The sequence below is a fragment of the Globicephala melas genome, chromosome 2 (assembly GCF_963455315.2).
Source record: "Globicephala melas chromosome 2, mGloMel1.2, whole genome shotgun sequence".
Classification (NCBI taxonomy): Eukaryota; Metazoa; Chordata; class Mammalia; order Artiodactyla; family Delphinidae; genus Globicephala; species Globicephala melas.
The window spans coordinates 48257564-48280872 of NC_083315.2; positions in this window are offsets into that span (position 1 = coordinate 48257564).

Below are 23309 nucleotides of genomic sequence, written 5' to 3' on the forward strand. Positions count from 1 at the left end.
ATCCAGACGGAGGTTCTGAGGCTTATACAATTTGGGGTGCCCTTTAAGAAAGACAGTATAAAGTTATTAGTATAAAATTAGCCACAGGGCTTTAAAGGGACCTTGCCTGGGAGGGTGTTGATGCTCAGATTTGCTGCTAAGTCTCCCTGGGGGCTTGGTAAGACACCAAACTCTGGGCCCTTCCCAGAGCTTCTAATTCAAGTAGATCTGGGGTGGGGCTGAGAATGTGCATTTCTTACGCGTTCCCTTGTGATGTTAACGTTCCTGGTCCCCACTTTGAGAACCACCAGTTTATACAATTAGAGGTTGGGGACTCTGAGAAAAAGAACACAAAATTATTTTTCACACTCTACAAAATTTATTTGCTTTTCCATATTTTACAAACACTGGGAAGATCCCTCCCAGGCTCTTGGAAGGGCTGCAGCAAGTGAGGGACACTGAGGTTTCACTTGCCTTGTGGTCAGGCCACCACACGGGGTGCCTGCTTTACTGATCAGCAGAGAAAGAGGATATCATGTCAGCTGTCTTCAAGACTCTCTTCCCTTCATCTAGAACACCTGACAATGGTTGTTTTTATTGTTACCACAAGGAAACAGCACAGTGTGTACAAGCTGTCACTGTAGAACTAAGCTAAGGAACTCAAATCTCGGTCTTGCCATGGACTGTGTGAACTTGGTCAATCACAGACCTCTCTGGGCATTCTTTTTCTCATCGCTAAAATGGAGGTGACAATGGTATCTCTTTCCCAGCATAGTGAGGAATCAGCAGCCGGTTAAGACTGGCCGCTATTAGCAGAAGCAGCAGCAATGTGATGTGGCTTATGGCATTGACCCTGGAGGCTGATCGCCTGGGTTCAGATCCTGGCTCTACCACTTCACTGCTGTGCAAGCATAGACAAGTGAAGCAACCTCTCTGGGCCTTGTCTCCTCATCTGTGAAACAGGAATAATAGTAATAGCATCTCCCTCAGAGTTCTTTGAGGATGATAAAAGATAATGTATACAGACATGCACAGGGCCCAGCGCATAGTAAGGCTCCAGAAATGCTGGCTGCTGCTGTTGTTGTTGCTACGATTTTCTCATTTAACGACCTTAGATTAATCCTCACTGGTTCGGGAAGCACAGAGGAAGTCCTCTGACTCTTCCCCATTGTCCATTGCTGAGCACATGGGAAAGATTCCATAAAATTCTTTTGGATTGAAAACAAAACTGAGTTGAATCCCTTTGTCCCATCAACATCAATCATCAGAATTTATCATTCATTTTGATATGAGTTAATAAAAGTAATTCTATGAAAATCAAAGTCCAACTGGGCTGTTCTTACCTTCTATTGTTTTTTTCCCCAAATTATATCCACACGTTAGAGTTGTGGGGAGATGGCGGGTCAGACAAATTCACCCTCTAGGTTGAACAACTACCCATACCTATTGGTGAGTAGAGCTTGGTGATTGTAGTAATTTTTTGTGTGGTTGATCTTAAATACATAGATCATTAAAGCTAGGAGTGGTAGGAGGAGGGGACAGTTCTAGGGGTTATTGTTATTTCATCAGCCACCAGCAAAATAGCTGTGGATGTGTTTTTGAGACCACCTAACAAGTGGCTGACAATTGTCAGCGAGCCTGTTAGTGGCCATCTGTAAAGGGGGTTCAACTACAAAATGCAGAAGGTCAAGAGACAGCACAGAACCCTGGCCAAAAAGGCTAGACCAAGTATCAGGGGCCACCCCTTTGATAAAGAGGCTCATTCTGCCCCATGCCTCAGCTTCCTTTCCCTACTTAACCTCCTCTAAGGGGAACTATTTAGAGACCAACACTGAAATCTTCAGTTTACCAGGAGCTTCAGTTAAATGAAGCTGTGGTTATATTACACTATTAGATATCAGAAAATATCATTTATGCAGAAAAGGAGTAAAAATATGACTTTCTCCAAAGGATTTCAAATACTAATCCATTCATTCAAAAGCATGTGTAACACCTCTAATGGGCCATAAATGATTCCAACACCAGGATGGGAAGTAAAGTATTTCATTCAACATATTTGTGATCATGTCCATTGCAAACTGCTTTAAGACCTGTGTTCCCCATAGTGCAAGACACACAGTAAATCTGGTGCCTCAGTTAAATCTGGTCAAATTTAAATATGCTGGTAATATACTTCTGGTACCACAGACTAGAATTGTAAGGTCTGCTAACATCATGTTCACTAAGGAAGATATGCTATCTGTCATGTGTTTCTTTTATATGAACATGTCCTATCTTCGCAAGGAGACTGGGAATACCTCCAGGAAAGGGACAGCATGGGAGCCAGCACTGTGTCTGTCTGGCGCTGAGCACAGGGCCTGGTCTTTGCTAATGAAGATTGCATCAACAACCTCCACATGGTGGACATAGTTCATCGTGTCCCACTCATTATCCCTCTAATCTATGCCCATCCTAAAGGAACAAAGTGCCATGGGAACACGGTATGGAGCCTGCTTTCTGCTGAGAATTTCCAGGAAGGTATTCCAAAGGGCAGATCTTAAAACTAGTCCTTGAAGCATGAATAGGATTGCGGTGGTGGTGAATAGGAGGAAGAATATTCCAAGCAGCAGAGTGAACATCATGAAAAAAAACTTTAGAGGCACAAAAATGCAAATCAGGTATATACCCGAAAGAATTGAAAACCGTGACTCAAAAGGTTACTTGTAAATCCATGTTCATAGCAATGTTATTCACAATCACCAAAAGGTGGAAACTGACAGATGAATGGATAAAGAAAGTGTAGTCTATACATACAATGCAATATTATTCAGCCTTAAAAAGGAAGGATATTCTGACACATACTGCAACATGCATGAATCTTGTGGACATTAAGCTATGCAAAATAAGCCAATCACAAAAGGACAAATATTGTATGATTCAACTCACAAGAGGTACCTAGGGTAATCCAGTTCAGAGACAGAAAGTAGAATGGTGGTTGCCAGGGCCGGTGGGAGCGGGGATTGGAGAATCTATTTAATATATACAGAGTTTCAGTTTTGCAAGATAAAAAGTGTTCTGAAGATGAATGGTGGTGATGGTTTCACACAATATGAATTACTTAAAGCCACTGAATCATACACTTAAAAATGATTAAGATGGTGAATTTTACGTTCTATGTAATTGACCATAATAAAAATAATTTTTTTAAAATGCAAACCAAAAACCATCACAACTAAGACCTGAATTAAAACATTAACTTCTAACTGCTTAGACATTTACACTCTCAAAAATATTGGACAGTTATGTCTTATGTAAATTTGCATTGTGCAAATTTGAAATATTAATATGACATTACACCAAAAATTGGAAATATGAATCTCCCCCTAAAATTTTGTACTTAACTAAAACGCATGTAATGTTAGGTTTCAAACACCAAATGAATCTCAAACCATGTTAATGATAAGATACATGGCAGTATTATAGATAAACAAAAATTCCCATCATTCATCAGTGACCTGTCAACTGAATAGCTCATGATTTTAGTGAATATTGAGTTCTTATTTTTAAGTACAGTCATAAATTTAAATTTCTTCTTATGCTATACTCTTGAAATTCAAACTCTTACGTGGGTGGTACCACCACTAATGCTGAAAAAAACACAATTGGAAATAAATAAATTTGGAAAATAAATTAGAAGTGGCACCATCTTAAGAAACAAGTTAATCATTTATTAATGACTTCTCTATCTTTTTAGGCTAAAAGATGTATTTTTTTAAAAAAATTTAAGCCCTACCTTCTTCAATTTGTGTGTTCTGAGAACACATCTCCTACATTGTTCTGGAAAGAAGCGTGTCTATAAGAAATGCATTCTTATAGGAAATGCAACTATCTTGTGTTATGAAAGTCCAGTTTCCCTTTAGAAGTGCTATCACTGGACCCTCAGAAAATGTCTAGGGTCTGCTGGTCTGGAGCCCTTCTTTGCTATCCCCTTAACTAGAATAATCCCATCACCACGCTCAGTGTCTGCAGAGTCTTCTCCCAGACACGGAGCCCCATTTGCTCAGACGACCATGCATGTGAGAAGCAGCCCCTGGGTGGACACCTGCTGGCTCCCAAGAGCAGGTCTGGGAAGGCTTCCTCCAAACTGGGATATGTGGATGGCTGGAGGCTGCCTCCAGAAGTTAAGAAATTACCTCAACTCCTGCACAGATTTTACTTCCTGAAAGCAGTCCTAAAAAGTTGTCATAGTATTGGACCTTGGATCATTGGAAGCTTCCAGAGGTGTCAGAACCATTTTATCATTGGCTCACTGGAGAATGGAATAACTTAACCCTGTAAGCATATATTGTCCAATCCAATGTATGAATATGAGAAGATATGGGTACAAAAGATGGACTATTCCAAGACACGTGTGTCTATCAAATAAAGAGGAGAAAATTGAAGGCTGGAAGAATATTACCAAACATACTGGAGCCACATAAAATATGAAGCTTCTTATCGAATACACATCTTTGCTCTTCGAACCTTTCCCACAGGGACACACAGTCTGTCTCGATGCCTGTGCCAAGGTCGGTCTGTGAAAACAGGACTGTGAGTAACAGAGGGAAGTTTCCTGCCACTCTCCCAAATCCTGTACAGAGACCAACAGCAATGTGAGGAAGGACACACCCAGTGAGGCTGTCAGGTGCACTATTGCCTCCAAGTCCAGCTCCATGGCCCTTTGTCACAGTATTACCTGACTCCCTTTGCCTGAATGTATGAGAAGTCTGAGCTTGGCAGGTGACTTCCTGTTTCAGCCAGAGTTCTCTGGGGTAACAGAAGCACAGGCAGCTGCAGAGCACCTTCTGAAGGGTGGGACCCCTGGCATCCCTGTGGAATGACTTCCCCAAGCCAGTGCTCAAAAGTTTACCCCCAAAACACACACACACACTCTCTCTCTCTCTCTCCCAGGAAAGAATAGGATGGTAAGAATTAGAAGGAATAAAATTAGAGTACTAGAAGAAGCCCTGCCATAACAAAGATACATCTGGAAATCAAACCAAAGAATCTACTCAGATTACTGCCTCCTGCAGAGGTTTTTGTGGAAGCCGAGCAGTGGCATAGCTGGGTTTCCATTCATCTCCAGACTGTAATTGACATAAAGAGAAAAAAAAGTGCATTGTGTTCCTAACTCAGTTCTTGGATTTTATGTTTAATGCCAGTACTCCTTTTCTATTTTTCAGTCACACAAAATGGCACTTATTAATCAGCTCTCAAATTACATAAAGAGAGATCTAAAGGATAGAAACTAAATCATTTAAAGTAAGCCTGTAGTGTTGTGGCTTTGAGTACAGAATAGCATCTGTGTGCAAGTGAGGAGGACCCGCCTGCTGCAGCTATGGAAACCACAGCCAGAGGAGGGGGGAGAAGAAGAAGAATAAGCAGTAGGGTGCTGTGAAAAGGCAAAATGCCCAGAAAGAAGACACTTAGCATCCCTAAACATACACACACACACACACACACACACACACACACACACACACACACACACACGCCTCTTGCTGGTACCTTAAATCATGCAACTCTCATCTCCCAATTATACTGTTGGGTTGTAAAATTGTAGGCTCCCACATTAACAAATGTGTATTTATTTGCATATACACACATATATATAATATTATATATTTATAATATCGTGTATATTATATATGTATATTAGCTTAACAAAAACAATAATTTTGCAATGCAAAAGTCCTGGGCCTTCAATCCATTATGATGATCCTCTGAGCATTCTTCCTCCTTTCCAGATGGTACCAATTAAGAGTAAGACCCGGGCTTCCCTGGTGGCGCAGTGGTTGAGAGTCCACCTGCCAATGCAGGGGACACCGGCTCATGCCCCGGTCCGGGAAGATCCCCCATGCCGCGGAGCGGCTGGGCCCATGAGCCATGGCCGCTGAGCCTGCGCGTCCGGAGCCTGTGCTCCGCAACGGGAGAGGCCGCAACAGTGAGATGCCCACGTACCGCAATAAAAAAAAAAAAAATAGAGTAAGACCCTCATCCTAACAGATGTTGAGCAAATAAACCTGATCTGAGGCTTTAATGGACAAAACCAGACACATTTGCTATACCCAAGAGAAGCAAAAATAAATATAATGTTTACAGTGGGCCACTTGGGTTAACGTGCAATGACTGGGGCTTTGACCTGGCGCTGTGATTAGTTTCAACTTTTCCCACGTATCTGTAATTAGCATACCAAAGTCTAAGACACTGTTGGACACAATCCTAACCATGGAATCCTTCCACTCCCTTTATTTTTCCTTAATATTGTTTGGAGAGGTGATTTCCATCTCTAAAATACATTTCATTGCTTCTATTGAAATGGAAAGCATAGCTTTTTAAGATTCTAATCAATAATGATTAGCAACTAAGTGTGCAGTTTGTTCTGTGTCAAGAAAATATGTCACTTGCCAGGTCTATGCTGGCTCTGGATGAGTACAGCTTACATCACCTCCATAGGCTGTGTCTCAAAGAGTTGCATTTGGAATGGCAATGCAGAATGGAGACGCACCTCAGGCATTCAAACCATCTCCCAGGGCCCCCTTGGAGCCCTAATATTTTCCTGAACAACAGGTGGCAGTAAAGACATTCTGCAGGAGCTAATTAAAGAGGTTTTCTGTTTCAGGCGGGGTTGTACAAATGCTGCTTAAAAGAAAGGATTGGGTAGTTAAAAAAATCACAACCTGATTCAAGTTTCTCTGCACACACTGCTCTGTTTCTACATATGTCGCACCTGGATATTCTCTCCCCACCACCTCCTTGTCTTATTTAAAGAACTCACCTTGCAATAAAAATAGTTTCCTTATTGTGGAGACCTCAGCATTTACAATCAACAGGCTTCCAACCACTGATTCCCCCGACACACACAGGCACACACACACACACTAACACACTAACACATCTAAGAGAGCTTGAGCTTGTCAAAAGCACAGATTCCAAAGCAGCAAAGCCAAGGGTTGCTTTGTGAGAAAGCTGCCATATTATGGGAACATTTGGTTTCTGAACTGCCTTAAAATGGTGACCTTTTTTCTATTGCCAAATAAACATTCTTCAAGCTGCACTGGTGTAGAACAAAAGTATCATTCTATAGTTGATCATGAAGATCTAAGGGTTGTCTTTTAGATCCTTTCATCATTTTTGACCAGAAAAAGCATTTGTTTGAATTCTGAGCAGAAACCAGTCCACTTCACTTTTAATGCACATCTCAGCAGCCGCATAACACAGGGAGATCAGCTCGGTGCTTTGTGACAGCCTGGAGGGGTGGGATAGGAGGGTGGGAGGGAGGAAGACGCAAGAGGGAAGAGATATGGGAACATATGTATATGTATAACTGATTCACTTCGTTATAAAGCAGAAACTAACACACCATTGTAAAGCAATTATACCCCAATAAAGATGTTTTAAAAAATAAAAATAATTAAATAAAAAATAAAAATCTTTTAGGAGTGCACAGCACACAGCTCTCCTCTGAAAAGAGAGACAGAGAGACTTAATAAAACATCAAGTCCCAGGGAATCTACGTGACTAATTTTGTATTAAAAATTATGGAAGATATCTGTTCCAGTGGGAACTGTCCCCAACTATTAGTAATTGAAAACATGAGTCATGAAGACATGGAAAATACAATCTGTAGCTCATCTAGTACACTTTTCCCAAATATACAACCTATGGAGCTCCGTATCACCCATTTTGCTGCAGTGTGCCACTCAGTGATGCAGTCCAATTTTGAAGGCAAATATGTCATGTTTTACTGATTCATCAAGTTCTCTGGGCAGCTCTTTGAAAGCAGCACCCTCTACACTGAGCAGGACCACATGGCCAGCCTTCCTTTTCCTCTATCTATTCTATTTAGCCTGCCATTGCGTAGATATGCTCTACTTTTTTTTTTTTTTTTTTTTTTTTTGCGGTACGCACGCCTCTCAGCACAGGCTCCGGACGCGCAGGCTCAGTGGCCATGGCTCACGGGCCCAGCCGCTCCGCGGCACGTGGGATCCTCCCAGACCGGGGCACGAACCAGTGTCCCCTGCATCGGCAGGCGGACCCTCAACCACTGCGCCACCAGGGAAGCCCGATATGCTCTACTTTTATTACTATGGATTCAAATGAAAGAAAAGGAAACCTTTAAGAGTGATACAGGGCATGTAAATAATCAACACCAAAGTCTGTCATTCTGGTCGCCAGAAAGTAGAGGTGACCTTTCTTGTGGATTAATGTGAAATCTCCCAAGCTCACAGAGAATGAACATTTTAAAGTTTTCCCAACATTCATCGTGGTCTAATTACTCACTTCTTCTAAAAGTGACTACTCTGAAGGTCCAAGCCTAATTCCCCAGCTGTGTTCACCTTCTGGCCATGTGCTAAGCCAGAAATGTAGGTTTCACCTTTAAGTCTTCTGCCCACCTTCCCCCAGCGTCTCTATCCAGAAAATGACCAATGAGTCCTGTCGCAACCTTCCAAATACAGCCCTTGGCTAAGTAAATCCTGATCATCCTTACAGATTTACTAAGGCATCAGTTCCTCCTGAAAATTGGCTCTCCCTTCCTGTACCTAAATCAAATCCTGCATCTGGGTATTTCCATAATCCACTGTGCCCAGCAAAGTCACAATTTATTATAATGGTCAAGTTACATGCCTCTCTTCTCTAAGAGACTGTGAGCCCCTTGAAGAATATAACTGTATTGTTTTTCTCTCTCTTCTCAATGTGCCCAGACCAGGTGTTTGGCAGATGGATGGAGAGACGGATGTGTGGGTAGAGGGACAGTTAGGAACACTCCCAACAAGAGGACCCTGGCTTCCTCTGTCCTGCAGATTTGCCAAAGACATCGTCCAAATCACAGCTGTCATGAGGATATTCTTCTTAGCCACATTGCCTGGACAATTATTAAGAACAAACTATACTTTAAAGAAAGTTTAATTTACATTCAGAAACAGTTTCTGAACACTAACCCTTGGAGAAAGCCTCAAGGAAACAGCTCTAAATCATGAAAGACTTGTCTCTGAAGCCGGACCACATTTAAATTCCAAGTCAAACAGGCAGTTCTTCCGCCCCCATTTCTTTATGTAACCAACAAATGTAGCTCTGCTGTAGTCTAAAAATCCTGGTTTGAATTCTTCCAGGTGAAACATGCCTGCCTAAACAATTAGAGGCACTTGACTACCAAGATTAATGGCCACTTTTTGGACCTGAAATAATTTAAATCCCAAGAGAAGGGGGCCAAAACTTTTACCAGCAGAAACCCTTCATACCTCATCATACTATAGTGTGCACTTAAAATACCCGCTATCAGTCCAGGTCAGTACCTTACACGTAATCCAGATAGAGTTAGCAGATAAAATACAGGATACTCAGTTACATTTGTCTCAGATAAACAATAAATAGTTTTTGTGTAAGTATGACCCATGCAACATTTTGTGTAAGTATGACCCATACTTATACTAAAAAAATTATTCATTACTTATCTAAAACTCAAATTTTACTGGGTGTCCTGTGTTTTTACACACTAAATCTTCAGCCCAGCTCAAAGGTGCAGGGTTAGGTGTCTCATCTGAAATTTCTAGGAGAGTAGATATTTCACTGAGAGTTAAAAGAAAAGTTCTGTCATCTGGCTTGGTCCTGCCATATGGAAGATAATTGTCCTTAGTGCTCTGTCCACTCTGGCCATCCCTGAGGGAGGCTACAGCCCATCCTGCTCTCCTAGCATCATTACAAAGTCAGTTTGAGTTCATGAAATCAGAACTCATTTGCTGATGTATTCTGCCTGAATTCTCCCCAGTCCGTCATCTGAGAATCACCAAATATGAAAATCCTGACAGCAATGCTGTGCACAGCCATGCAAATGGAAAAACCTCAGGGAAATGAAGACATTGTGCAGAAGATTTTCTATAATCATTTTAGGTTTTGTGACCGCAGTTCCGGCAATCACATATCAGTTTCTAGACACCCTTTATACCTATTATCTTCTCTGGCTCCAAGTACAAATTCACAGGGTCTGGACTAGGGGAAGGCAAAGAAGGCATGTAGGGTGCATAGTTTAAGGGGGGCACAGAGTCCCAGAGCAGGTGCAGAGTCAATACTTGAGAGCGGAGCCTCCTTTAATTTTATGCCCCAGGTGCCTCACTTCCCTCTCCTTAGTCTTGACCCTGAAAATATAGATTATTTCTCTTCAACCTGAATGGTTTGGCAAACAAAAAAATGAACATTTCTATTAGTGGCATCAGGGTCATTTCCAGGTGGGAACAATTCCAATTTATGAGGAAAAGGGTTGCAATCTTTAGCAAACGCGTAACAGTTCCTCACGGACATAGAGGTGTAATAACCAGCACAAAGTCCTCCACACAAGAGCTAGTCGCTGTCTTCATCAACTCCTGGAATGCAGTAGAGTATGTATTCATTTCCTAGGGTTGTGGGAACAAAGTACTGCAGATTGGGGGACTTAAACAACAGAAATATATTGTCTTATGGTTCCGGAAGCTGGAAGTCTGAGATCAAGGTGTCGGCAGGCTTGGTTCCTTCTGGGGGCTGTGAGGGACAATCCGTTCCAGGCCTCTCTCCTGGCTTCTGGTGGCTTGCTGGCCACCTTTAGCATCGTGGCTTGTTGAAACATCACCTAATCTCTGCCTTCATCATCACGCGACGCTCTCCCTGAGTACCTGTCGGTCTGCAACTTCCCTCTTTTTATGACACCAGTCATATTGGATTAAGATCCACCCTAATGACCTCCTTTTGACCTGATTTTCACCTATAAGGACCCTATCCCCAAATGAGGTCATATTTTGAGGTGCTGGGGGTTGAATTTGAGGGGACACCAATGAACCCATAATAGAGTGTCTCTACACTGATTGGTCAAGGACACACATGTTGACTCTCAAGGCCCCTTGGACAGGTGACTGTTTCCCCCAAATTTCTTTTTTGTCTGTGTGTATCTTGCTGGCCTCCCTCCAACCCCAAACCAACACCTTCCTCCAATCATGTTATATATTGTACACCCCCTGTGGACACCCTGTGTGCCACTCTTCACACAGGGAGAGCCCCTGAGCAGCAGAGGATGAGGTAACCCATCCTGGCTGTTATCAGCCTCACTAATCATGCTGCAAAAGCCCCGAAGACGAGCTCCTCCTCCCTCATTACTGCAGGACCAGAACTAAAGTGAATTTCAAGAATCCTTCCGGCTCTAATTGTTTTTTTCTATTTGCTTCATCACAAGCATCGCTTCCTGGGAGAATGGAGTTAAAGTACTAAAAAAGCATCTCAAATCCCAGAAAGTTTCTTTTTTTCACAAGCAAAGAGCCCTGGGTCACAGGGGAGATTGGCGGAAATCTGCGCATGCCCGCGATTGGGCGGGGCCTCTCAGGGATACCTACGGCAGCGGGCTAGGGGACCAGGCCACGGTCTGTAAGGGCCAGCTAGAGTTCCTTACAACCACGTGACATGTGGCATCTGAAGGAGAAAGAGTGGCAGTTTATGAGCATCCCAGGAGAGCAGGACAAGATGTGAAAGGGGGAGGAGGAGGAGAGAATAAATAAAGTAGGGAGAACACCGGACCGAAAAGTGCTATAATAGTACTGGGCGGAAAAGCCAGTGATGAGTTTGAGATATGGTTCTTTCCAGAACCGCTGTGTGACCTGGAAAAAAGTACTTAACCTCTCTACATCCCACTTTCTCCATTTATAAAATGGGATATTAATAGCTGCCCCACAGGTTTGTTGGAACATTAAATATAAAACGCCTCACCACGAGGCACACCTAATCCAAGAGAGTCTCAGTTCCCTTCCTGGCTTCCCTGAAGGACTTTTAAAATGAGACCACCTTAGCAGAGATTTTCGGAGGATGGGGGAGGGACAGTGGAAGGACTGGGCCAGGAATGGGGGGGGCGAGTTGGGGGGGGTGTGGAAGGGAACGCTCTTGAGTTTTGCTCGGCTCTGGGTGCTGTCCATGGTGGCGATCCTCTTGGGGCTGCAAGGAGAAGAGGCTGAATAAAGGTACAGCGAGGACTGGGGGCCAAGGGCTCAACAGGGACCCTTTCCAGAGGGGTCGGGAACTGTGCACGATTAAAGCCAAGGAGGCTGAAAAGAGCTCTCTGGTTTTTGGCAAAATATGTCGCCAGGACGCTGGGTGATTTTCACAAACCAGGAGGAAAGGAGGCGCTGAGCATGCCCGGCACTGCGCCCGGCTGACGCTAGGTGGCGCCGCTCAGCAAGGCAGCCCGAGGCGGCGGCCTTAGCCGGGCGGTGGGCGGTTCCCGCAAGACTGCTCCTCTCCTCGGAGAAAACAGGTTCTGCTCAATCCCTGGGTTATTTCTGCCTTCCCGTTAGTATTTGCTGAGTAAACCAACATCTTTTTTTTTTTTTAACATTGAGCTCTCAGCAGAGATACACAGGCAAAACGTGATGTACGCAAGACAGATGCATTCATCAGTTTTTCCTTAGTTAAAATGAGATTTGAACTGATCAGGAGGAAATCAAAACGATATGAAATTACTCTAAATTTTGTGACTTTTGCCTGTGGGTAAAGTCTGAAGTGAACAATTAACATTTATAAGATGATTTTTAAAAAGAAAGAAAAGAAAAGAACTAGCTAAAAAAAATCATATGGCAATGAAACGAATCATAGCCCTCCCGGTGACCCAGGAATTCCACTCCTGCGGGGGAGTGCTGATGTCCAAAAAACGTGTATGCAACAAGAATGCTCAAAGCAGATTCATTCATGATAGCCCAAACCTGGAAATAATCCAAATGTCTGTCAACAGAATGGATGAACAAACTGTGGTATATTCATACCACAGAATCACTCTCAGCAATAAAAAGGGATGATCTGCTGATAGGGACAACAGCATGGCTTTATGTTACATGAAAGGAACCAGATACCAAACACTAAATAATCTGTGGTTCCATTTTGATGAAGTCCTAGATCAGGCAAACTAACTTACAGTGATAGAAAGCGGATCACTGTAAGGCAGATCAGTGCCCCTGCGGGTGCCGATTACCTGGAAAGGGGCACGACAGAACTTTCTGGAATAATGGGAAAGTTCTAATTCTTGATTTCAGTGGTGGTTACACAGGTCTGTATATGTGTGTACATATTCATGGAGCTGTACACCTTGGTAAAATGTGTGCATTTCACTATAGGAGACTATACCTCAATTAAAAGAAAGAGACAGAGGAAGGAGCGAAAGAGGCAGATCATTTCCACTCCTGCATTTCCTGTGGATTCCTATATCCTTTTTAGAATTTCTCTCAGCATATTTTTTCCTCTAATGTGAAGAATATGGCCTATTTCTGGCATCTGTCCCTCCTGTCTGATTTTTTTGTTTTGTTTTGAATAATTTAGCTACAGACTTCATTCGTTTTTTTAATAGTGCTTATGCTCCCAACCAGTGAATTGTCGAAATCCTCATCATACGACTTCCGTTTCACTCATTAGAACCTTAATTGTCAAGCAGCTGAAATGATTCTTATTGTTTATTCTAATTGCTATTAGGAAGGAGTGCTGGAATTATATGTATAATATTAGACACATAACAATAATGAGGGACAAATAAAGTTTATTTTCCCTGAAATTATTTCTACGGTACAGGAAGGGGCATGGTTAAGCAAGGCTACCCTGGGCATCTCTGGAAGGAGCAGAAGCTGGTTTCTCTGGGTGTCTCGACTTGCCTTTCTTATCTTCAGAGTCACTCTTTTCCCACCCCCTTCAGGCACTTGGGGCCTTCAGAGAGTGTTTTTCCTGTTGCCCACATCATAACCCACTCTTGGAAGAATCTGGTGTTGGTCCTTACTCCTCCATGCCAATGGGACCCCCACTTGCTGTTCCTCCCCAATGTCAGAGATCCAAGAATAAGAGAGACGGGGTCACTGTATTCAGGGCCCAGGCACCAGGAACCTGGAGTTCATGACCAAGGACTCTGGATGGGCAGTGGTATGATGTGGGTGCAAAAAACAAGATACCTAACAAGGGGCAAGTGGGAGCCAAGCCCAAAGCCAAAGATCCTAGAGCAGGGGTTAAGGTGGGAAATTTTCCTCCACCAAGAGGGAGGGAGATTTTTCCTTGTGCCTGACACCTATACCTAGACATACTGTCTGTTTGTAATTTACACAAGTCACTGCTGAGGTTAGCAATGCCCCAGATTTGGCTTCTGGAAGATTGTATTGCTATTATGGTCAACACACCTACTTTGAGTGTCTAGCTGTGAAGAATGTGAATGGCCCACTCATCCCCACAAGGAATTTACATTCTAGCCAAGGAGTGTACAATGATGCCTGGAAGCTAAGCCCTTTCCATCCGACCCTCTTCATGAAGCCCCTTCCTGTTTGGCCTTTCCTCTGAGAGGCCATTTTTGATTCTCCTATTCTGAGCTGGGAGACCCTCCAAAGTCCTCCAAAACACCAGTCCTTAGATCAAGTCTCATCATAATTATCACAAATGGTGCCAGAATTTACATGCACGCCTATGTATATTGCAGGTTTTGGAAAAAATCATCACAATAACTCATAAGGTTGTAGCCTCTATTTCCTCATCTATAAAATGGGAATAACAAATGTGTCCACCTTCAAGCGTTGCCACGAAGACTAAACAGAAAACACTCATGTGTTTAATGCCCATGTGATAGTCTACTTTGCTAAGAAATTGAAGGTACAACTTGTGCACATTGAGAACAGAGGTGGAGACAGAGAGAAGAAGCAGTGTGGCCGGTACCCAGATCTCAGGCTGGTTACCAGCCTCCCATCAGGCCCCTGGCAAACTGGCTTAGGCTCCCCCCACAGAAATCTACACAGGGCCAGCTTCGTACCTGCCTTCCCTCCTGGTCCATCTCCCAGTCACCTTTCTATGTACTTCTCATGGGAGATACTAGTTATGTAAAAAGAGGAAGTCTAGGGTCTTCCCCGGTGGCGCAGTGGTTGAGAGTCTGCCTGCCGATGCAGGGGACATGGGTTCGTGCCCCGGTCCGGGAGGATCCCACATGCCGCGGAGCGGCTGTGCCCGTGAGTCATGGCCGCTGAGCCTGTGCGTCCGGAGCCTGTGCTCCGCAACGGGAGAGGCCACAACAGTGAGAGGCCCGCGTACCGCAAAAAAAAAAAAAAAAAAAAAAAAAAAAAAAAAAGAGGAAGTCTATACAGAATTTTGTGGTGGATAAAAGTGGCAAGAATGAACATCCTGGTCTTGTTCCTGATCTTAGAGGAAATATTTTCAGCTTTTCCCCATTGAGTATGATGTTAGCTGTGTGTTTGTCTTATATGGCCTTTGTTATGTTGAGGTATGTTCCCTCTATGCCCACATTCTGGAGAGTTTTTATCATAAATCGTTGTTGAATTTTGTCAAAAGGTTTGTCCACGTCTACTGAGATGATCCTATGGTTTTTATCCTACAATTTGTTGAGGTGTTATCACATTGATTGATTTTTGCAGATATTGAAAAATCATTATATCCCTGGGATAAATCCCACTCGATCATGGTATATGAGCCTTTTAATGTATTGTTGGATTCAGATTGCTAGTATTTTGTTGAGGATTTTGCATCTATGTTCATCAGTGCTATTGGTCTGTTATTTTATGGAATTCCCTGGTGGCCCAGTGATTATGACTCGGCGTTTTCACTGCTGCGGCCTGGGTTCAGTCCCTGGTTGGGGGAAATAAGATCCCCCAAGCCGTGTGGCGCAGTCTGTTGTTATGTGTCTATATGTACATCATTTTAAAGAGAAAAAACATTTCAAGACATCAAAATATTTGAAATGATTGTCTTTCAAAAATGAAATCATGAGGGACTTGTTTTCTACTTTTTCCATTCCCTCAGCTTCACTTTTAAATAAGTACATATTGTTTTCATAATCAGAAAAATTTAGCATAATTTTAAAAATCAAGCCAGTTTTGTGACACTAGCGAAACAAAAATCCCTATTTCTGTCCTTCCTGCCTTGGCCCAGAAATGGTCTCAGAGCATGGGGTCTGAGGCTGAGGTTGGGGCTCTATTGCATGTAATCTCCTTGCAAAAATTAAAGGGGGGAAAGCTGGACCATCCACACCAAGTCTTACCAAGGTTTTTATTGATTTATTGGCAAACCAACCTGACTTTATATATTTTATTTGCTTTATCCACTTCATTTTTATATGAGTTTATTTTTAAGGTTTCCATTTATTTGAAGTGGAGGATTTTGCCAGATAAAGGTTAAAAAATGACCTGGCCATCAGTGATGGTCTGGATACCGCTTGGCCCAGCCAAGCAAAGACATGAAGGTCAAGGCCACAGTCCCAAAGCATGGAAAAAAGCTTCCCTAAGGGCCACCTGCAGGTCTGTGAGGACTGTGTGAACACGCTCCATAGAGGTCAAGAATAAGCTTGAGAAGTGAGGCTGATAAAGTGCAGCTCTCCAGGTGGGAACAGAATCCGTGGACTGCTGGGGCTGAGACCTCACCTTGCTCACCCCACACCCTCCAGTTCCATCAGAGGGAACTGGACCTGGAGCTTCAAAGGGCAGAGCACAAGACCTCACACCAGAACTACTGAATCAGATCTGCAATTTACCAGACCCCAGGTGATGCACAGGCACATTAGAGTTTGAAAAGCACCTCTGTAAGCACCTGGTCCATGTGGGTGCTCACCCATTGATAATCAGGCCTGCGTATCCATGTATTATTGTATTGGTTTCTCATACCCTCCCCCAACCCTACAGCAGATGAATAGAATTGATGCTACAGGCCCTATTTTACAAAGGAAGAAAATGATTCAGAAGAACAAGTGACTAGAGCAAAGCCATTTAGCTTGTTAGGTACAGAGCAGCCCTGGGACCCCAGCCTTTGACTCCAAGTTCAGGAATCTCTCCACTACACATACCTTCTTCTTTGTGCTAGACTCAACAAAGGGCAGCTCCATGAAACAGGCCATGTCAGGTACAGATGGGCCATGCTTGTCCTTATAAGGGAGATGGTTTCCATTGACTACAGTATGACATTTCCTACCCTAACTATTTTATCTCATTTACACTCTGTGTCCAGGGCTGTCCGTGCCTTTGGGTGGAGTGAAGCAAGTTCGCTCTCTCACAAACATCTACTCAGAACCCAAATAGGTAGACTTTGAAACACTCTAATGAGAGAGTAGAGGCTGCTGGTTGTTTCAAAATACCCATTCTATCTTCTTTCCCAGTAATAGAACCCCAGCTTTAATTGGGGTGGTATTGTACCTAGGTAAAGACTACCTCCCAACTTACCTTGCAGCTAGATATAACTAAGTACTAATGAAAGAGGAGCAGACATTACTAGTGAGTACTATGAGAAATTTCTTTAAAGGGGAGACAAATGGCTGTGCAAACTCTTTTTGCCCTTCTCTCCTGCTTCCTGTTTCCATCTGGATCATGGATGTAATGGCTGGAGCTCTAGCAGCTACTGGATCACAGAGCGACCTCACAGAACAGAGCCAAGGACTAGGGATGAGAGCAGCTCTTGCTGCTGGCTCTCCAGCGGGTGCCTGGAACCCCTATACCAGCTCTGGATACTGTTCTCTGGACTGAGATATGTGAGAAAAAATATCCTCTTATCTTACTCTGTTTAGTCTCTGCTGTAGCAGTCAAATACAATTTCTAACTGATACAGCAAACAGACCAAGATACCCTGACTTTTCAGAGCCTAGAGGCTCATCAGCTGGAATTAATACAATGTGACAAACATGGGATAGAGGATTATAGGAGCCATAAATCCAGGGAAACTGCAAGATGCAGGAAGATTTCTCCAGAGAAGTTAAATCTAAGGTTAGAATTAACAATGGGCTGGATTTAGTCACACAGAGAGGGGAGAGGAGAACATTCCAGGAGAGGAAAGAGCATGTGTAAGGACCCACAGGCAGGACAGGGAGCATCCTCTGTCCTGCTAACGAATTCGAAATTTATCACAACAGTGATAGAGGCTGCTGAAGGCCTGTAAGTAAAAATATTCATGTTAGAAAAAGCCCTCTGGTTGCTATGCCGAGAAGGGACTAAAAAGGCAAGTTTGAAAGCAGGAGGCCAGTTGGAGGCCAGTGCAGGGACATGGGTGAGATAACAGAGCAGCAGGGACCTGGCAGGGTGCTGGCAGTGGGAGAGAGAGAAAGGGATGCACCTGAGTGATACTTGGCAGATAGAACTGACAGGACGTGAAGGGAAGGGGATAGGAAGAGTCATGAGAGGGGCTCAGTGTACTGGCTTTGTAGCTGAGCAGGACCCCATGAGGCCTTCCCAGAACAGACTCCCACCTGCATCCTCTACCTGCCTCTTGTCTGTAGAAAAACTTTAGCCTCCTAGGCCTTCCCCAAGTTCCAAAGAATAAATTTAATCAGAGAAGTGAGAAAAGACAAAAAGAAAGGAAAACAGTCAAGCTAGACAAAATAATAATACCTTAGCCATTAAACAAAGTCAAGGACTTTTAGTTCCTCCTCAAGAGCTATAGAGAATATTCTGAGCCAGGTCCTTTGAGCTGTTTTGCAGATACTGAATCCCCCACCAGGTGGAAGAAGTTAACTGTGTGCTGCCCACAAGCATGTAGACCACAGACCGGTTGGAACAAAGGTTGAGGATGCTGACTCCCTATTACCTCACCACCAGCCAATCAGAAGAATGTCCACGAGCTGATCACGCCCTGCTCCTTGAACAGTATAACACTTCTCATTACCCTCTCCAGGGCGGGCACACAGTCTAGAGGGCATTAGCCTGCTGTGGCCTCCTTTACCTGGCAAAGCAATAAAGCTATTTCTTTCTACTTCACTCAAAACTCTGTCTCCGAGATTTAATCCGGCACCTGTGAACAGAGGCTGAATTTCGGCAACAGCTTGAACCGATCTGGGGACACGAGAATCAGCTCATCTGGGCCACACGGCGTTCATCACCACTGCAGAAAAATCTTATTTCTTAGCAACAGATTGTTCTCTCACCTTGCTTGTGGGTGTATCAATGGGTCAGCTCCAGCCCAGTTACCCTTGATTACTGAAAAGAGGTAAGGAAAGCCTTTTCTCATGCACCAAGGCAACATGTGATATATGAGGCTAACACCTGCCAGGGAATAAAGAGAAATTTTTTCAAGTTTTTGTGTGAAAGTAAAAACTGGTGAGTAGATATTTATACAGATAAGTACATGGCAATTATCTTAAATAATAAATGATCCCAACTATTCTTAGAGTCCAGATTCTATGGTTCTCTTCAAGCAGTGTTGTCAGTCTCAACTCTCAGGGACCATTTAGGTAAATGTTCCGAGATTCAGTACGTGAAATATGCCGAACATCAAGAAAGAAGGTCCTGGAAATAAAGAGAAAACCACCTCACTACAAGGAGAGCTGTCTCTCACTGAATACCTGGTGCAGCTCTGGCTGCCAATGTTAATCAGATAGAAGTAAGCCAGAACTAATATGCAGTGCAGTTACAGCGGCTGCCATAGGAGGAAAGTCCAACACGGTTCCCGCAAGAGTCAGGACGCTCAAGACTGAGAGGTATAAACTACCTCAGGCTTCAAAAAGACCAACACTCACAGTCCCACTTAGTGGGCTCTCTTGTGAAAATAATGCAAAATATGGGGTTGAGGATACATCCATAAGACCAGTGATTGCAGTATAACTTGCAAGAGAGGAAAACTGGAAGCAATCAGAATGTGCAGTGATGAAGGAATGGCCATGGAAATGATGACATATGTAGAATACTATGGTTTCTTTCTTTGGAAATGATAAAGAACAAAACTATCATGTTTAGTTTTAAACGTTGGATAAAAATGCTATGTATGAGCATTAAATTTATTTAAATATGCAATTAAAACCAAATTACTATGAGAAGTATGGCTAGAATAGATAGATGTTATAAACCTTGATAATATAAAATATGAAGATGTTACAATCATCAAACAGGAAATGCAAAGTAGGAACAAGAATAGTTGTACAAGACAAGAAGTGTAAATGTAAATTAGAAGGGAAAAAGCCAACCACCTAGAAAGTTTTAAACTATCTCTTAAATTATTCATGGATATTTTAAGCAGAATATCTGAGGGAAAATGTGTTGTTCTAGATGTATGGCATTAAAAACTTACATAATTAATTAAGAAAAATGAATTATTTAAACATCCAATTTGAGAAGTTAAGAAAAATAACAATAAAAGATAGAAGAAGATAATAAAGGTAAGAGCAGAACTGAAACAAATACAAAACATAAAAGAAGGACATGGAGCATTTTCTAGGAAAATATAAGGTACAAAATTGACCTCTGAAGAGGAAGAAAACATCAATAAAACAATACAAGTGACAAAAGAACAAAGAAAGAAATAGAAAATGACTACAGCATTCATGAAAAGAATGGCATCCCTACAATCGAAAACTCTACAATACATAAAAGAATAAAGTTGCTTTGAATGAGCTAAAATTAAAGTAACATTTTTTAAAGGCAAAAAGCGAGGTACGGAGTAGCTGATATAGCGTGACCTCCTTTGTGTAAAATTTACAGAGTCATATAGACACATAGTGTTATATGTTTATGGTTTTAAGGGTCTATGACCACTGGGGTGGTGTAGTGTACTAGTTAATAATGAGATGCTGGAGCCAGATTCCCTGCATTTGGATCCCTGCTCCACCACTTTCTATTTTGTGATTGTCAGCAGTTTCCTTAGCTTCTCTGTGCTTCAGTCTCCTCATCAGTAAAATGGTAACAACAATAGAGCCTAACTCATAGAACTATGGGGAGTAAATGGGTTAATTCATCCAAAGAGCTTTGGAACATTGTCCAATAGTCATATGATAAATGCTCACTAAACGTTGGCAATGGTGATTATTTTATATATGTTGGTATATATTTTTTTTCCTGAAAGAAAACATTATCAGTAATTGTTCTTTGGAAATTGGGGGAGAGATAGCGACGGGTGGAGTGTGCTCTTAGGCAAAGGGAGGGCACTTTGCCCTCACTTCTGAGCTGCTTGCATGCCCTAAACTTCTACATAATCCATAGGACTGTGTGTGCAGATAGTGGAGTTACAGGACACTTTGGTTTTCTTTTTCACCCTTTTCTGCATTTAAACAATGTTACACTTTCAAATGTTACGTTCACTCTTAGTACAAGTATGTAAGATATATACAGATGAAAACAGATTAGAAGGAAAATCAACAATTCTGATAGCACTTTTGTTAGAGTAGGAAGACCCAAGATCTTTTTCCTCCTTTTTTTTTTTTTTTTTTTTTTTTTTTGCGGTACGCGGGCCTCTCACCGCTGTGGCCTCTCCCGCTGCAGAGCACAGGCTCCGGACGCGCCTGCTCAGCGGCCATGGCTCACGGGTCCAGCCGCTCCGCGGCATGCGGGATCCTCCCGGACCGGGGCACGAACCCTCATCCCCTGCATCGGCAGGCGGACTCTCAACCACTGCGCCACCAGGGAAGCCCTTTCCTCCTTTATTTTAAACAATTCTTTTATATTTATTTTCAAACATAAAATGATATAGTTTAAAATGAATATATTCTTGTAATCCTTCTCCCTCTCTCCGGGGCAGTGGGCATATTTCCAGACCTTTTCCTGTGCATTGACATAGACACATGAATAATTAGAGAAATGTATAATTGTGTGGTGTTTTTAACAATAGAAGTGTTATCACACTTCTTGTATTGTTCTGCAAGTGCATTTTTGCAATTAAAACTAGGTCTTGGACAAAGTTTCTATGTCAGTACCTATATCAGACACAAATGCCTACCTTATTTGTTAATAACTAATTAATATGTAATATTAATACATTAATATGTTAAAATTAAGATGTTATGTTAATAGCTAATCAATATGTTCCCTAATACGTTCGTGACAACATTTATGGAACTGTTTCCTTATTGATGGACGTGTAGTTTCTTCTCCCATGCTAACTCTTGCCATCTACAATGCATAGCCTTCTGCACACCTGTTCATGCTCATGAAGAGTTCTTTATGATTTTTCCCTATCATGTGTACTTTTGAGGATGTTGTATTGCTTTCATAATATGAAATAATTTTTAAGCCAACAAGAGTAAGAATAAGAGGAACATAAACTTGCTTTCCAAACCCAAGAATTCTACATAGTTAATCCCTTAAAGTCCAACTTGCAAGCAAATATCAGGACACCTCAAGGTGAATAATAAAGCCAAAACACACACACACACACACACACACACACACACACACACACACACAACAATAGTCATTTTCTTCAGGAGACTGTAGAAAGTACAAACATAAATCTGTAGTTTAGCCAAACGCATAGATGTCCCGGCATTAATTGGCCATTGGGTTGATTAGGGACAAACTGCATTTAATGGAAATATCATGAACAATGGTGTTTCTTGGCACAGCTGCCAATGACAGGCCATTGAACTAGAAGAAACCAGAGTCAGCCAGGTGTGAGTAATCTATGCCTTCCCACCATTATTACCACCAATGATAAACCTTTGCAAAGATCCCCCACCACTTATTATCTTGTCTCTTTTCTAGTAAGTCTACTGTTTCATGAGAAAAGACCCCATGAATTAAGTACAAGTTTATTATTGTGGATAAGAAAAGGGAAATAGTCTTCTTCTACCTCCTTTTTTCTTTCTCTGAGTTTTCATAAAGGCCACAACAAGTCACATGTCATTCATCATACCCAAGACTAGCTGAAGCTGCAGAAATCTCTGGGGAAAAGAAAAACTGTGGGTCTCCATAGCTTTCTATGGAGGAACTATTCCCTCAGTGAGCTCTCACATCAGCGAAGCCAAGAGATGGGAGGCTGAGGGTCTCCCCATTAAATATCAGAGCAGGACCTGTTATTTTGTTTAATGGAACCACAAAGTGATCCTCTTCTGAATAAAGAGCTTGATTTAGGATAAAAAAAGAAAAGATGATGTCTTTATCCAAATCCCACTGTTCACATCTGCCCTTCCGACTTTCTTTCTGTCTTCAAAGTCCTCCTGGCTCACTAGGGCCTTCATTTCTGCCCCACACTTTTCTCCTCTGACTTCTGCACCTTCTCCTACAGATTCCTTTTATCGCATCCCTTCCCTGCACCATGAAGAATCAAAGCAAACAATGATAAGGACGCATGAATCTTTAATAAACTCTTATTTGAAAGCAACGGCCAAATTTAGGTCTAATTTATAGTTTCATGTCACACATGAGGAAGCTTCTTTGGTAAAGTGTTTGTGTTTTTTCCTCCTATACCAAAGGCCATGGGATGAAGAGTTCCAGTCTGAGCAGAGTCTAACTTGCATTCCTTCCACAAGCCCTTACAGTGCTGTTAGCCAGTGGAGGATGAGTAATTCGAAATCTATTCCAACCTTCTTTTCTTTGCCATTTTCTACTACAGACTATACAACTCCACTCCCCCACCTCTGCAGAAAT